This window comes from Panthera leo, chromosome C1, assembly GCF_018350215.1.
Source record: "Panthera leo isolate Ple1 chromosome C1, P.leo_Ple1_pat1.1, whole genome shotgun sequence".
NCBI classification, from domain to species: Eukaryota; Metazoa; Chordata; class Mammalia; order Carnivora; family Felidae; genus Panthera; species Panthera leo.
The window spans coordinates 145,331,164-145,348,915 of record NC_056686.1 but is presented as its reverse complement, the minus strand read 5'-3'; the positions used below and the strand labels follow the sequence as shown (position 1 = coordinate 145,348,915).

At 38.5% G+C, this 17,752-nt stretch overlaps 1 protein-coding gene across 2 annotated transcripts in view; it reads right to left on the bottom strand.

Moving 5' to 3' along the window:
* Positions 1–14,879, bottom strand: part of GPD2 (glycerol-3-phosphate dehydrogenase 2) — a 219,336-nt gene extending 204,457 nt beyond the window's left edge. Inside the window, exons 1-2 of one of the 2 annotated variants that reach the window (XM_042948830.1) lie at positions 14,649–14,879; positions 14,295–14,456 (exon numbers count right to left, since the gene is read on the bottom strand). The gene's annotated coding sequence lies outside the window, so the exon portion shown is untranslated. Of the gene's footprint in view, positions 1–14,294 lie in introns of both variants that reach the window. The other variant, XM_042948829.1, reaches the window with a different exon arrangement.
* Between the last annotated feature and the right edge of the window lie 2,873 nt (positions 14,880–17,752).

The window sequence follows — 17,752 nt, the reverse complement described above, 5'->3', positions numbered from 1 at the left end:
TCAAAGAGCTGGGCGTTTGGATGGATGAGGGAAGAGAATAGATTTGCAAATGTCACTGAAAAGCAAGAACACTCATTCCAGGATCAGCCCTTTAGTTACAGAGGATGTAAAAGCAGACAGCCTGCCTTGACTACAATGCATTAGGAACGATTTTGTCAGGGCATATCCAGGTTTTACCTACGGTAAGAGAGCAAAGGGAACATTCCATAAATGAAGTTGAAAATGAAGACAAGTTTGCTGATCATGAACAGTTAGCACCATGTATCAGAGTGGAAGAGCTTGAGGTGGCAATAGAAGTGAGAGATCGGGTCAGATAAGTGGACATACACTTATGAGGATGAATAGATAGGGTAGAGGTCAGCAAACTTTTTCTACAAAAGGGCCCAAAATAAGAAGCTTCTGCACAGCAAAGGAAACAATCAGCAAAACTAAAAGGCAACCTCCCAAAAGGGAGAAGATATTTGCAAATGATGTATCTGATAAACGGTTAGTATCCAAAATGTATAAGGAACTGATACAACTCAACACCCAAAAAACAAATAATCCAATTAAAAAATGGGCAGAAAATATGAACAGACATGTCTCCAAAGAAGCCATCCAGATGGCCGACAGATACATGAAAAGATCCTCAACATCACTCATCATCAGGGAAATGCAAACCAAAACTATAAGGAGATATCACCCTGATATCCTGTCAAAATGGCTAAAATAAAAAAAAAAATCAAGAAACAACAGATGGTGGTGTAGATGTGGAGAAAAAGGAGCCCCTGTGCACCACTGGTGGGAATGAAAACTGGTACAGCCACTGTGGAAGACAGTGTGGAGGTCCCTCAAAAAGTTAAAAATAGAGGGGCACCTGGATGGCTCACTTGGTTAAAGTGTCTGATTTCAGATCAGGTCATGATCTCGCGGTTCGTCAGTAGGAGCCCCGCATCGGGCTCAGTGCTGACAGCTCAGCTCAGAGCCTGGAGCGTGCTTTAGATTCTGTGTCTCCCTCTCTGTGTCCCTCCCCTCTTGCATTCTGTCTCTCTCTCAAAAGTAAATAAACGTTAAAAAAATTTTTTTTAAAAATAGAACCATTCTATGATCCAGTAATTGGACTACTGGGTGTTTAACCAAAAAATACAAAAACTAATTTAAAGGGATACATACACCCCTATGTTTATTACAGTATTATACAGTATTATTTGTAATAGCCAAACAATGGAAGCAGCCTCAGTGTCCATCGATAGATAAATGGATAAAAAAGATGTATACACACACACACACACACACACACACACACACACACACACCATGGAATATTATTCAGCCATAACAATGAAATCTTGCCATTTGCAACAATATGGATAGAGCTAGAAGGTATAATGCTAAGCAAAATAAGTCACTCAGAGAAAGACAAATACAATATAATTTCACTCATATATGAAATTTAAGAAACTTGGGGCACCTGGGTGGCTCAGTTGGTTAAGTGGCCAACTTCGGCTCAGGTCATGATCTCACGGTCCGTGAGTTTGAGCCCTGTGTCGGGCTCTGTGCTGACAGCTCAGAGCCTGGAGCCTGTTTCGGATTCTGTGTCTCCCTCTCTCTGACCCTCCCCCGTTCATGCTCTGTCTCTCTCTGTCTCAAAAATAAATAAACGTTAAAAAAAAAAATTAAAAAGAAACAAAAGAGCAAAGGAAAAAAAAAAGAGAAAGGCAAACCAAGAGACAGACTTTTAACTATGGAGGACGAACTTACGGTTACCAGAGGAGAGGTAGGTGGGGATGGGGCGGGGGGTGAAGTAGGGATGGGGATTAAAGAGTACCCTTATTATGATGAAATAAAGTGAAATAAAATAATTTAAAAAAAAAAAGAAAACAACAGGGGCGCCTGGGTGGTTCTGTCGGTTAAGTGTCGGACTCTTGGTTTTGGCTCAGGTCATGATCCTGCAGTTTTGTGGCTTCCAGCCCCACGTCAACCTCTGCGCTGGCAGCGTGGAGCCTGCTTGGGATTCTCTGTCTCTCACTTTCTCTCTCTGCCCTTCCCCAACTCATACTGTCTCAGTCTCTCTGAAAATAAATAAATTCTTAAAAAATCACACAAAAAAGTCATATAGTAAATATTTTACGTTTTGCAGGCCAAATGACCTTTATCATTACTATTCAACTCTGCTGTTTTAGTGTAAAAGCAGCCATAGAGAATATGTAAAGAAACAGGCATGGTTGTGTTCCAACAAAACCTCATTTACAAAAACATGCAGTGCGCTGGATTTGGCCCATGGATAATAAAAAGAATAGGTAACAAAATGAGCTTGGGCTTCTGATTATGAGCTGTGTAAGAAATGGAAATGTGGTTCAAAATGGATGCTTGATATCTTTTAAGAAGGGGAGGACAGCCAGTTTAAGAAGAAAGATGTGAGGCTACTAAGTATCTATTTGCTCCTCAGCCTCCCAGATGTGGCAGAGAGGAATGTGGGAGGACCTGGACATGGGACTGCTGTGATGGGGCAAGGAGCAATAGTTTTGGTGACTGCATCTGCTTTCCAATGGCCCCAGTGTAATACAGGATGGCTCTCACCTGGAGAGGGAGGCCTGGGACTACCACTTTACCAGGATGCTCAGTGTTGTCGATCGAGTCTGGTGACTTGACTCCGGTTCAAGGGGAAAGGGCAAGACAAGGCTTCAGTACAGGTGGAAACACAAGGACTGTGTTTCTAAAGAAAAAAATGCAAGTATGGGTAAATATGGGCAAGGGCAAGGTTTTCTAACTCCACTCATATCTATATCCCAAAACTCAGCCACTAAGTAGGTTTACTTTGGGTTCCTTCAATGTTTAAAAATGATTCAATAGCTTCCAAACAAGCAGTCTTTTAGATTTTGTTAGACTTTAAATTATCTAGTTGAGGGCCTGGGATTTTGCATAAGCCTCACTTAGAGTCACTCGTCAGTCACTCATTATGACAACATCTTGAACTCAGTCTATAGAAACAACTTCAAAAGATCCCTAGGTTGAGTTCACTGCAGATATTAAGTAAACTCTATACTTGGAGATGGTCTCTTGCCATGTTCATTTTTAATGATTCTTGAATGACAACTTTTCACCCCGATTTCTGAAAGATTTTCTTAACTCCCAGCCCGATTTATACTCTACAGAACTGGACCACGCATCATTGGTACTGATGTTGTTTTGTTGATATTATTTAAACAGATTCCCCAAATGTTTAAATTATCCATTGATAACAAACCAGGTAGCATTTTATAGGGAGATATTAACTCTTTAAGACTTCCAGAGTATAATTTGGAGTATTTTGCTAGTAATCTCAAAGCATCTAATGTGCCTCTTGGTAGTAAATGAGGCCCTTGGATACTGGTTTATTGCTTATACTTGTGAGATTTCTGTTATGTCGATAACAAAAGAGTTGGTAAGGGAATGCTTCGTTTGACCTTACTGAAGATAAACCCAAAATATAGTGTGATTCAATTAAAATACATCAATGTGGGGGGCGCCTGGGTGGCGCAGTCGGTTAAGCCTCCGACTTCAGCCAGGTCACGATCTCGCGGTCCGTGAATTCGAGCCCCGCGTCAGGCTCTGGGCCGATGGCTCGGAGCCTGGAGCCTGTTTCCGATTCTGTGTCTCCCTCTCTCTCTGCCCCTCCCCCGTTCATGCTCTGTCTCTCTCTGTCCCAAAAATAAATAAAAAAACGTTGAAAAAAAAATAAAATAAAATAAAATACATCAATGTGAAATCCAATCTCTTTTCTTTATTTAAGCCATTTCTGCCTTATAGTAAATTTATATTGTAATCAAAGACATTTTATGGTGGATTGAATAAAATTTAACATTTATTTAGCAATTATTACATGCAGATTCTTGGGGAAACAAAGTTGAACAAGGCTTGATGCCTTACATATCCTTGTTTTATATATATATATGTGTATATATATGTATATATATATATATATATATATATATATATACACATGTGTATATATATATATGTGTGTATATATATATATTTATATGTTTGTGTATATATATATACATATATATATCCTTTGTATAGGATTATATATAGAGATATCTATATATAGATATATAACTAATATCTGAGACCAAGAAAAATCAATAATTTGGAAAGAATATTTGAGTTATACAATTACAAAAATAATAATAGTAGTTCACAATTATTGAACCCCTACTATTGCTCAATATTATAATAACCATTTTACATGCAATAATTCATATACTTCTCACAACAGCCCCAGGAGGTGGGTACTGGTATCCTACTTTAAAGATAAGTAAAATGCAACTAAGGACTAGTTAGTGGCAGCCCTGAGTTTCAAATCTAGATCCATTTGACTTCAAAGCCCTTGATCTTAATCTCTATCACATTATGCTTCAGAAACACACATTTTAAGCTGCGTAAAATCAATAAGTAAAAGCCGGTTATTGTAGGATATGGATTTTTGCCACTCTTGACAGACAGAAAAATGTGACATTTCAACTTCTGGCAATAGGTCTTCAAGAGTTCCTCTTAAAATGCAAATCTGTACTCCTAGAAGGATAATATATCTAAAAAACAGTATTTTCAAGCTCCTAACACATGTATCCTTACAAAATCTTAAAGGAATGGGACAGAAGACAGGTAAGCTGTGATATGGTTAAAGAGTGACAGGTATGGAATAAGGAAGGGGCAAACTAGAGCAAAGGGTAGGAGTACTACTCCAGGAAACAGCATGAAAGAACTGGATACATGTGGGCAGGGCTCCTGCATGGGACCAAGATGAAACAACATCTGAGATAAGACTTTATAGCCACATGATTTTGCACAAGGCCATTACTGCTGCTTCTAAAAAAAAAAAAAAATTCAATGGTACACCATGGGCAAGTAGGATAAAATGATTTGTATGAACTCAAAAAATATAGTAGCTGCTTTAAGCAACGACTGAAATATTTCTGGTGTCAAAGAGCTCATAATTAAGGAAGCATTTTTCCCCCTCTTTCACACCTATTTGCTCCAGCATTCTTTACGTGATGTCAGATTACACTCATGATCACTTGCCACATAGGGTTCTGAATTAGCCTTATGCCCAGAGCAGGGATGCTAATGGAATCGATTGCTAATTAGTTCTGTTGTTCCTTTTCATTGCAGTCACATTCTTAAGTTAGTAGAAGATTTGTCGATACATGACTCATTCACAAAACTTCACTGCAATTCTAGTTAAATCTTAGTTACCATCATCGTAATGCTAATAATTATAAGGGTGATGATGATTATAATAATAATAAAGAGAAGTGGTTTAAGGGGTAGAAATGTGAGTCTAAAAATGATATCTTCGTGATCTGCGTTTATCCTACATCAATAATTTTGCATCAAATTTGCTCAATTTACAAATCAAAAATAGATTTTTCTGTCAGCAAAGATCAGTCTTGTATCTGAAAATCAAGCACAGCTTGTACATCATCATTAACCATAAAGGCTCTGAAATCAGAACTTAGCTGCCAATTTTGTTGATGATGCATAAGACGAAATCGAGTACAGCTGGCTCTTCTGTCCTATGCAAGCTCTGCAGCACTGACATTAGTGAAAAATCTGTTTGTTTTTTGCTTCAGGAAATTAAATAGCTATGACTAAAATGAAGCAGAGGGAACAGATATATCTGGGTAATAAACAGGTGCCATTTTTATTTTTAAGTTATTTTCCTCTTACAGATTCATTTCGATTACTGCAACACTACTTTAATTTGACCAAATGCAATGACCTCAAAGCAAATATATGAAAGTTCTTCTTAAAAATCACCAGGAGGAGCCTTTTTTTTTTTTATAAATGGGGAACCAAATAACACAACTCATTAATAATTTAAAATCCATCGTAAGCAAATATAATTTTCTAAATGATTACTCCTTCTAATAGAATGTCTATAGGCAAGTCATACCTTAAAATAAATAGATTTATTTACTGACACATCGACTGCTTTTTCAGAGTAGATGCTTCATGTGATTTAGGCTAAAACTTTAATGCCTCAGTTACAGAAAAATAAACTGATTTCTAACTATTACCTTGAAATGAGGAAATGCGAGAATTTTCAATAAGGCAGCATTAAGTTAATGGCATAAAACTGAATTGTAAGTCCCTAAATTGATTGGAAGTCTGGTGAATCAAGGAGGCCCTTATCCTCTTTCCCAGACAAGCAGAGTATGCTATGCCAGTTTAGGGTTAACGTAAGGATTGAATACACACATATCAACAGCTACCACTTCAGAAAATCATGTGAAAGCAACCCGAAAGGCATTTTTTTTAAAGACACAAAAAGATCAGGAGGAAGAGATGAGATAGCAGCGACATACTTTTAAAAATTAGAAAATAGATGGATGAAATCTGACTGATTCAGCAGACGTCACAGAGTAGAAACTAAGCTGTAATGGAGGAAAGCTGAGAAGCGTTCCCATTAACACAACAGAATCCTCGGAAGGTTCAAGAAATGGTAGCACCAGGTAATTCTGGACCTGAAAGTGAAAGGGGCAAGGTCAGTGCTGAAGGACTGGGTCAACGCTGACTGAGAAGCGATTATCTCTTTAGATTCCCAACTCCAGGCCAGCGGAAGACTGACTCTCCCAACCTAGGACAAGTCTGTGGTTTTTGTTTTGGACTGAGAGAGGCCAGGCACAAATGAAGACCTATCAGAAACATCCTCTCAAAACTCCTTTCCATACTTAGCACCCAGGACACTGGCAGCCAGATCTCAACCCTCTAGGAAGGAGAGGGATGGACTTTACTCTGGGAATCTGGCCATCCATCCCAACTAGAAAGACCTAAAAGTACTGCTAACAAGGATGTCCAACACGTAGCCTTCCCAGGTCCCCTTGCAGAAAGCTCAAGGTCAGTAAGCCCTAATATACATGTGTGTATGTATACACACACACATACATATATACGTATATGTAGATATATATGTACATATATGTATTCAGAGCTCCCTATCAGCTTTTAGACTTTCATTCTTAATCAAGAGTAGAAAATCAAAGATTACAAGACATCTGAAAAAAAAGAAAAATAAAAACTCTAACATGGAAAAGAGACGAAAATAAACAAGCAATAAAGTGCAACTTGGAAGATATGAACACAATGCAGGGAAAAATAAATTTACATATATAATATATTCATATATATAATAACATTTATATCTTCAGAGAATTAAGATAAGATTTCATCGCTTTAAAAAAAAGAATAAAATATAATACAAATGGAACATTCAGAAAACTCCTGAAAAAAATATATAATAGTATAAATAAAAAATAAGATACAGCAATGTTTATAGTAGTATTATATACATAACCAAAATATGGAAACACCCTAAACATTCACTGACAGATGAATGGATAAACAAAATGTAGAATATACATACAATGGAATATTATTCAGCCTTAAAAAGGAACAAAATTCTGACATATGCTGTAACAAGGATGAAACTTGAAGACATTATACTAAGTGAAATAAGCCAGACTCAAATGGACAAATATTGCACGATTCTACTTAAATGAGGTACTTATAGTTATCAAGGTCATAAAGCCAGATAATGGAATGGTGGTTGCCAGAAAGCTTAGGGCAGGGAGGTATGGAGAGTTATTATTTAATGGGTACAGAGTTATAGTTTTGGAAGATGAAAAATTTGTGGAGATCAGTGGTGGTGATGGTTGCACAACAATGTGAATATCATCAATGCCACTGAACTGTACAATTAAAACTATTTAAAATGGTAAATGTTATGATATACATATATATATGTATATATATATATACATATATATATATAGAGAGAGAGAGAGAGAAAGAGAAAGAGAGAGAGAGAGAGAGAGATGCCTCATCATCCAAATTGGCCAGTAAGAAGACAGTAGCTGAAAGCTAGAGCTGGGGTAGAAAGAGACTGAGATTCTGCTTGAGTTTTTATTCCCCAATAAACCATCACTCTATTTCACTGTAACCTAGTTATTAATAAAGGTTTTTTCCCTCACACACACACACAAATAGTCACCATAAAAGTAAAAAATTTAAAGTACATAAGAATGTCAATTGGGGGGTGCCTGGCTGGCTCATCTGACTCTTGATCTCAGATTATGCATTTGAACCCCACACTGGGTATAGAGATTAGTTTGAAAAAGAGTGTCAGCTGGGAAATAAAGTTGAGAAATTTTCTCAAAATATATAGCAAATTCAAATATATACATACTTGTATGTGTGTGTGTGTGTATACGTGTGTATACACACACACACACACACGTATACCTAAACATATGTATGTACTTGAAAAGTAGCAAAAGAGAAAAAAGAGCATTCAAGAGGAAATTATTAGTGAAATAATAAAAATGCCAGAAACAATTCAGGAAAATTCTGCACAACTAGAAAACATTAATTTCCAGACTGAAAGGCCTATCCAGTGTTCAATATAATAGATGAAAATAAAATCACATGAAGGCATATCACTGGCACTGGTAAATATTGGAGACAAAGAGAAGATCACAAATGTTTCCAGAAAGGAAAAAAATTGGGTCAGAAGTTACAATGGCATTGTATTTCTTAACAGTAAGACTGGAGCAATGCCTACGAATTTCTGGGGGGGGAAAATGTATTTCCCACCTAAAACTCTATTGCCAATCAATGGGAGGAAAGAATAAATAGATTTTTCAAGAATGCAAGTTCTCAAAAAACTTACCTCCTAGACACTCTTGTTCTGGCAGATGTAAGGGAGAGAAAATGAGTAGTTCTGTGTGTGTGTGTGTGTGTGTGTGTGTGTGTGTGTGTGAGAGAGAGAGAGAGAGAGAGAGAGAGAGAAGAAAGACAGAGTGAGGGAGAACACTATAAAAAAGAGGATTACATGGGCCAGAGGGAACAGGGAATCCAACATAAGAGAAAGAGAAGCCCTTGATAAGGAGGATAGGATTATAGAGTAACTGCTCTTTTCCAGGCATACAGAGCAAACTCCAGACTGGATCTCATCAGATGATTTTTGGCTGAGGACAGTGCAGGGCTCTTTATAGCCTCCTTTCCCTCTACACAGAACAGATGTGCATAGAGAAAATTAGTAGAATTATCACTTCAAATGATGATGGTGTATGAAGCAATAAAAGAGTATGTTCCTAACTTAAATGGTTACACTGAATCCTTTCAGCCATTTTTGCAAGAGCCTTCTGTTCCTTGTAGACTACAGTACATAATAAAATACAAATCTCGGGGCGCCTGGGTGGCTCAGTTAAGTGTCCGACTTCGGCTCAGGTCATGATCTCATGGCTTGGGAGTTCAAGCCCCTCATAGGGCTCTGGGCTGACAGCCCAGAGCCTGGAGCCTGCTTCAGATTCTGTGTCTCCCCCTCTCTCGCCCCTCCACCACTTGTGCACTGCCTCTCTCTCCTTCTCTCTCTCAAAAATAAATAAAACATAAAAAAATACAAATCTGACTAAATAAGTTCTCCTATATATGCATTCTTGTCCATACGGATATGTATGTGCGTGTGCTTATGTGTGTGTAAAATCTCTGAAAGGATATACAAGAAGCTAGAGGCATATTTGCTTCTGGGGAAAGGAAGTGTGTGGTGCAGCAAAGGGGGAATGAAAAAGAGTTATTTTTCAAAATGTATCCATTTGTTCCTTTTGATTTTTTTTATCACAATTCAAAAATGAATAAACTACATTCCTTAAAAAATTATAACACATAGTTTTAACCAAGAAATTCAACTTCTAGGAGTTTATGCTAAAGAAATACCTGTCCAGAGGCAAAATGATGTAGGTATAGGGATATCACATAGGGATATCTAGCAAAAGATTGGAAAGCACTTAAATATCCATTCACGTGGCACTGGTAAAATAATGTATGTATACTCCTGAAATGGAATACTATGCAACCAAAAAAATTATTTAAAAGCTTTATATGTACTGATACAAAACCACCTCCAAAATAAGTTGTCAAGGGAAAATAGATAAGATATATACTTAAACACATATGTGTGTCCACATTTGCTTGTATATATGTAGACTATCTCTGGGAGAAAATACAAACATTTTATAACATTAGTGTAGTCTGGAAGAACCGGATGGCAGGGGAACAGGGATATGATAGAAATTATTCTCTGATTATAATTTTTTACCTTTTGAACTTTGAGCCATTTGAATACGTTACCTTTGAAAACCCAATTGAATTACAATTTTGAAAATGTGGGGCATTTTTAAATAGCCTAGATTATTTTCATCTCGATTCTTTCTTTTTTCTCTATCGCAAAACCAGTATGAGATCTTTCATCTAATAATAACACTCTGGTTGTAGTTCTGCAACGCTTCAGAAAGAAAATCTGTTACTCCTGCTGGGATCAGAACAGTTGTCAGCATATGTGGGCAGTAGTGGGTGAAGAGCTTTTGAATTTAAGGCATATAAACTAAATACCAAAGTTGAATGTATTATAACACATTATTGTTGATATAGGAGAAATCTTATATTAATGACATGTATGAAGACGTCAATGGTGTACTTCTCTACAATATAGATGAGGAAAAGACTTTATATATCAGTTTTATGCTATCCATTCAATCATGATAGACAAAGCATATGAAAAGAGAGGGATAATTGGAACTCCAGACTGGATTTCAAAGCTGTGCCTGGGCCCCTTTTCAATGGCATGACTTACTGGGATGCATAAAGGGGCATATTTTCTGGCTCTTCCTTTCTCTTCCATGTGTTTATAAATCATTATGCATATTAAAAATTCAGGCATGAAATTAACTTCATAGAAGACTTTTTTAAATGCTATAAATAACTTTCAGGAAATTAAGTGGGCTGTGTGTGCTATTAAGCCCATGATATAACATGATAAAACGAGGTACAGAGGTAAAGAGCCAGGCCCAAGAATTAATCTATTTGTATCCAAAATCTGTGTTCATAGACCCCACCATTGTCTCTATCATATTACCATCTCTCTCCACCCAGATTCATCTATGAACAGAAATATTTGATGGATTTATAGAACTGTCAAAGAGGCATATCCCACAAGCCTTTTGATCAGTATGTGAATATCTGCTTTCCTAAACAAAGTAGATTTTCAAGGACATCACTGCTTCTACTGTGGGGCCACCTGCCTCAATACTGAAAATTTGCGTAATCTTTAAATGGGTAAATCTTTAAATGGAATCTTTTTAGCATGACAAATGACTTTAATGGCACCTCTTAACCAAACAGGTATCTGCTAGCTTTGAATACCTAAGTCTCCAAATGAAAGGTGCCAACTTTTCAAAAGAAATCCCCAAGACAATAAGCAGGCAGAAAGAAGGATTTTTTTAAGGGAAGTACCAGCAAGAGCACTGGTCATAGGCCAGCGCTCTTTGATGCTGTGGAGGAGAACCAGACCAGAGCAAGGAAGCAACTGGTGACAGGAAACAATGTAGGTGGCTGTTGCCAAAATCTAGGTAAAAAAAAAAAAAAAAAAAAAAAAAAAAATGATGAAAGCTGAAGGAAGAGGGAAAAAGTAGCCAGATTTGAGGACAGCAGGGGAGGCTTGGTGACTCAGTAATGAAAGGTAGAATAGACAGGAAGCTCTGATTCCTTTAAACAAAGAACGTTTCCAACCCCAGCCGCCATCGCTTGCCCCTCCACCCCTCCACCCCCCCACCCCCACCCCCACCCCCACCCCCACCCCCGTCTGCTCCTGAGTCATCTGCTTATTCACAGTCCTTTCAGGAGCCTTGTTCTCCATGCTCTTCCTCAGACCACTACTCTTTTTCCACCCCTCACCCCCACCCATTTCCCCCCCACCACTGCCATAAGTGGGGACCACAACACTACAGCCCTGAGGAGGTGCAATATGCAGACGGCTGTACTTTCCTATGCTGTTCTTTTCTTTGATTGTCCCACACCCCCCACCACAGGAGGCCGTACTGGTGTTAATAACAACTAAAGATTAGAAACAAATGAAGGGGGTTACAACATAGAGGAAAGATTAAAAACTGTTCACAAAATAAAACTTCCCGATAGTCCAAAGATATGAGCAACCAAAAACTCAATGTAAAATATTTACACAGAGATCCTTAAGAGCATACCCCGATTCCTAGCCTCACTCCTTAATCTCAAGGTCCACCCTTGTGTATTTTCGTCTTAGAAAGAAAGCACCTTCCTCCATTGCTCTACAGTCTATATCTTTACTACCTTACACTTCACTAATAATGGTAGTTGAATCTCCTGGAGGGTTCATCGCCCTTTCCCAACCAGTGCAACCCACAGGATATTATTTGCAGCAATACGTTTCCGGAAGGCTCAGTCAAGCAACACAGAAGGTCTCTAACAATGTAGTCCCTGTAGCATTTGTCGTTCTACTTTTGCCTATTTGTAGCACTGAAGATTTGCCACCTCATTCTTCTTGATCATCTATTGGATTCTACACACAAATCCTCCAAAAACAAAGAATAATTATCAAAGACAATTCACATTTAAAAAAAAAAAAAGAAACATTTCCCAGAAAATAATCTGTACTAAGTCTACCCTTCATGGAGAGAACTGGCTACATTTTTATGCAGTTATGTCGATTCCCACTGTGTTCATCCTCTTGCTTCTAACCATGCCCAGATTCTTATAGGTCTATAGGAAACAGGATGCATTACTGTAACCTTTTCAAGTGACAGCAACTCCCTTCCTACACAAAGATGTTGAAATCCTGGAATTATTAAAGAGTATGGATATGAATGTGTGTGTGTGTGTGTGTGTGTGTGTGTGTGTGTGTGTGTGTGTTTGTATAAGGTGGGTGGAGGGTCTTTTTCCAACTATAATTAGCTTGGCTCTGTTAAGTGTCTCATTTCACGTGCTATTTGAACTGATGTTTTGGCTCTTGGTTATAATAAAATATTATCTAATCACAAATATCGTGTAGGTCTGAGGAGCAAACAGACATCCATAGGAAACAGAATACTTAAAGAGAATTTAAAAATCTTAAATTTGAAACAGAGAAGAAAGGTAGCCAAGTTTAAAGAATGAGAATTCTTAGAGGTGCTTTGTAATATATTGCTATATTTATGCAAAAATAAAATAAAGGATACGATTATATAATGAGTTCTAATTAAATTTAACATTGTCCTCTCTTAGAATGTATAACCTTGCAATTCCTATTGTGATAGGAATTTTGATCAATATTTTGATCATAAGGATTAGGTGAACTCCAAGGTCCCAGCTATGAAAATGTATGACTCCTTCTGCTTCTGCATTCGTTCATTTCATACACTCAGTTATTTCCACTATTCACAAAGAATTTTTGATAGCTTAACAGCCAGGTCCCCAAAAGTTCCAGGAAGTATTGGAGAGAATTGCTGCCCTCATGGAGCTCAGTCCAGCAGGAGAGACAAATAAAACAAATAATTGCATATGGGTCACAGTGAAGGATGTACAGAGTGTGACACAGTAAGCGCTCAATTTTAGAGGATGGGGATGGCCAGGTGTGAGGAGCAGGGCAGTGTTGGTGCTGTCAGGTAAAATTTCACAGAGGCTGGGGCACAAGCTGAGTCTCAAAGGGTAGATTGTAGGAGAAATCCATTCCAGCCTGAGGAGAGAGCTAGTGCCAAGCTACCAGTTCATGAAGAAGCAGCATGAGCAAGTTGGGGAACTACTTTTAGTTGGCTAGGACTGGAGGCTAGAGGCAGGTGCAGCGTTAAAGAGGTGGGAGATATATAGGGACCAAAGGCTGCTATGTTTCACGTCTCCTGCTTTGACCGTTGATTTCTATCTTGTGATCGCCAGGTTTAGGGGCACCTGGGTGGCTCAGTCGGTTAGCATCTGACTCTTGATTTCAGCTCAGGTCATGATCTCACAGTTGTGAGACAGAGCCCCACACTGAGCTCTAAGCTGATAGCGTGAAGCCTGCTTGGGATTCTCTCTCTCCCTGTCTCTCTCTGTCCCTCCCCAGCTCACGTGCTCTCTCTTGCAAAATAAATAAACATTAAAAAAAGAAAGAAAGAAAAAAAGGCTTAATGACTGGGGCAAGAAGAGTTTCATCATCCCTGGAAGTTTAACCCACAGTGGGCATTCCCACTTGATTTTGACATGCCACTTCCTATGTAATAACATTAAGGCCCCCTTGCCCTGCCCAGTAGCAGTAGCAAAATAAATTGATGTCATATGGTGTGCATCCACTATTAGTCATCAGGTAAGTGATGTACTTACTATGTCCCAGCATTATGGCCTTGAAAAGGTATTAAGGACAAGTGTATCAATGAGAACTCTTTTCTAAGGCAATTGACAGAAAATTCACTCCTAACTGACTTTAGCTAAAAGAGAACTGATTTACTCACATAACTTGAGAATCTGGTGGTAGGTTTAGCTCCAAGAATAGCTTGATCCAGGCTCAAATGTCTTCAGCACCCAATTTCTCCTTCTCCATCTCTTGGATCCTCTTTCTCTGTGTTGGCTCTATTCTCCAACAGACTCTTGCCGTGCAGTGGCAGTTTCCATCTCTCCATGTTCGAGAACAGAGAACAAAGAAAGGGAGGGCTCTTTCCTGGTGGCCCCCACACATATTCTGACCAGTCACTGCGGCTATCTGGTGCTAATGGGCAACTGATGGAAGAACTGGTATAATCCTTCCCTAGTACACATGAGTGAGGGCCAGGTGGTATCTGTGCAATGATTTGTCTCCCCTGACACACCTGTATGCTAGACCAGGAAGCATGACCTCATCGACTTCTCTGCCAACTTCTGGTTCTCTTCTTGGGCAACTCCTCCAGTATCACTCCAAGCTCCGTGCTTCTCCTCAGGAAACACTGACCACTCTGTTTCTATCTTCCCTTGTATGTGCCCAGGAAGATCTTTCCAGCTTCAGGGGAATCCTTTTCCTTTTGAAGCGTCTTCAAGATACTGTAGGAGGTTTCCTGGAATTTTTTCTCCTTGAAAGTTTGGCAGTAGCAGAAAATACAGGGAGGAAAACAAAATGTAAACATAATTTAGATTTTGAAATATTATCCCAAGGATCCACATACATGATATTTCAAATTAATAATACAGAAAGTTTTTTTTCTTTATTTTCTCTTTTCTTCTTTCTCCCTCTCTCTCTCTCTCTCTCTCTCTCTCTTCCTTCCTCCTCCCCTCCCCTCTACCCCCCCCCCCCCCACCCCGCACTAAGACACAAGGGGGCAGAGAAACCACTGGCAAATAAGCTAGTAAGTGGGCCTTATGGAAGATGTGTGATGGAAATTAAACCTTGACAATTATTATATGCCACCCTTCTGTTTAGCATGGAATTTTTGTATCAGGCTCAGTTAAGCATCAGCCCTGTTCTGACGGAACATTAAAAAGTTTGAAAACAAAATTTTAAGAAATGTTTAATTTTTTCCCCTGAGGGCTGAACCTTTTATGAGCACTTTCTAAATAGCACAATAAAAAAAATAATTCCTAGCAAAAGAAAATCAAGGAATAAGAGATTTTTCCATGTATAGCAGCCAATACAGTCATACCATAGGATGTGGGGAGTCAGGCTCCAACCTGCAAAACAGAAACTGCTCTAAGTAGTCAACGCAGGGAGAATTTAATTCAAGGAATCTGTAAAACAGGTGACTGAAGGGTTGAGAAACAAAAAGAGGACAGTGATTTTTCAACAGGGTAAAGCCACTACAACCCAAATGCTGGAGGAATAAAGGGAAAAGGCAAGGTTACTGGAACCCAGGGTCAGAGGTCCCGGGTGGGAGTATAGACCTTGGGGGCTGGGTGGGATGTCCTCTGATCTGGCTTTCCATTGGTCACATCCAGCTGGCAGAGAACTCCAGCTCCTGAGGAAGGCAGGGAAATCACAGCTGGCAGGTCAGCACCCCCTTTGCTCCCCCATGATAAAGACCAGAGAAGGTCTGGATGGATCAAAGGGCAACAAGGCCTAGGACCCTGAACCCTCACAAGGAATTTGTTAAAACTCACGGTTCACAAATCCTGATTTGATGTTATAATGTGTACTGGAAGAAAAAAGTTGTGTGCAATGGATCTCCAGCAGCGAGTTACCAAAGTCTGTGCAGTTTGGGGTGAACCATCAAAATCAGGGCAACCTTATCAGAAGGGCTAGTTACATACGTATGTGCATATTTCGAACTATGTCGGGATTCCTGTTAATTTTGATGAATTTTTTTTTTTTAACTTTTTTCATAAGAACACTGCCTGCCTTGATCTCTTGGCCTTTTAAATGCAGAAAACTCCTAGGTCTATAACCTCGTTTCCTTTCTTTGGGAATGCTGAGAATCCCTCATCCCTCTTCCTGTTAACCTTCTATTTATCCATCTTGGAGTTGATGAGAGTTGCTTATACTATAACTTCAGTGATATTTTCCGAAATGAATTCTATCACCAAAACTATACTGAATAGGATATGGCAAATATTTGTGCTCATTCCTTTGAAGCCTCAACCTGACTGGCACCACTGTCTAAATCCGGAGCAGGATTAACTGAGGAGTAAGGCGAGAGTGCACAGTAGTTTCTTTAAGAAATTCTTCAATACCGTTACTGTAGAGGAGTCTTTTAAAAGGCTTTAACTTCAGGTAGACAGAAATGTCAGAAATACTGAGAAATATCCATATTCTAAAACATTCACTATGTTTAAAAAATCAAAACACGCTTTATGCTATCAAGGAGATCCAATGAAAGATTTTCCACATTTTCAGTCTCCTATTTCACAAATTTCAGCACGCTTGTTTTTTGGGTTTTTTTTTTTTTTTGTTTTTCTTTTGTTTTTGAGAAACTAGTTGTTTCGCTGTATTTCTACTGGGTTCCAGAGCTAAAAACAAAATTGGGGGCATGTTTCAGTTTAAGGCTAATTCTCATGCTGCTAAATTTTTTAAGGGTAAGGATAAAGGAGAATGGAATTTACCACATTAAAAAAAGAGAAGAAGGAAGCAAAAATGTTTTAACTGAAAACTATGTGAGACGCTGGAAGTTTCAGAAAAGTAGTAGTAAAAGAAAAATACCTCTTTTTAAGCTGCAGGAGAAAGAACTTTAAGTGAAATTAAATTAGGGAGATACCAAACATTTTATGGCAAAGAGAGACAGATGTGCTTTTGGAACCGGGAAAATATTGGTTAACTTTTAGTTGTGATCACACCTCAGTGGTGTCTACGTGAAGCAAATGTTTCGGCTCTAAACTTGTTTCTGCCTTTTTTATGTTTTCTGCCTTCACCAGCCTGGAGACAGAAAAATAAGGCAGATTCTGACAATGATGAGGGTCAATCAGAAGAAGACTTTGCCTGTCTCTTAAGTACCACTCACTGACAAACAATTTTGTGTCTTTCAAATGAAAACTGCCCCCTAAAAGCTATACAAACCAGATTTGGGGGCAAAATTGGAGAAAAGTGATCCTAGTACGTTTTGCGTCTCATACTCTTTCACTACCATTAGAGAACATGGTGTTGGAAAGGCCCTGAGACATCATCAGACTGTAATTCTGTCTGCTATCATGTAAATGAGGCCTACAGTGACAACTATGTTTTTCCTCTTAAAATAGTTTCAATGATATAGTTGAATTCATTCTTTTTCTGAAGTGGCCCTAATATATTTTCTTTTTGAAAATGTACAAAGTAATAAATTGTCAGAAGACTGAGTAATTCTATACTTGGTTATCCTTTTCCCTTGAGACACAGGTATTCACATTAATAACTTTATGTATCTGAACACAATTATGTCCTTTAGCATCCTAGAATGTTAGCACTGAAAGGGTCTTAGAAACCAGCCTTTCTCCATTTTGAAGATAAGGAAACTGAGGCAGAGAGGCTGTAATTTCT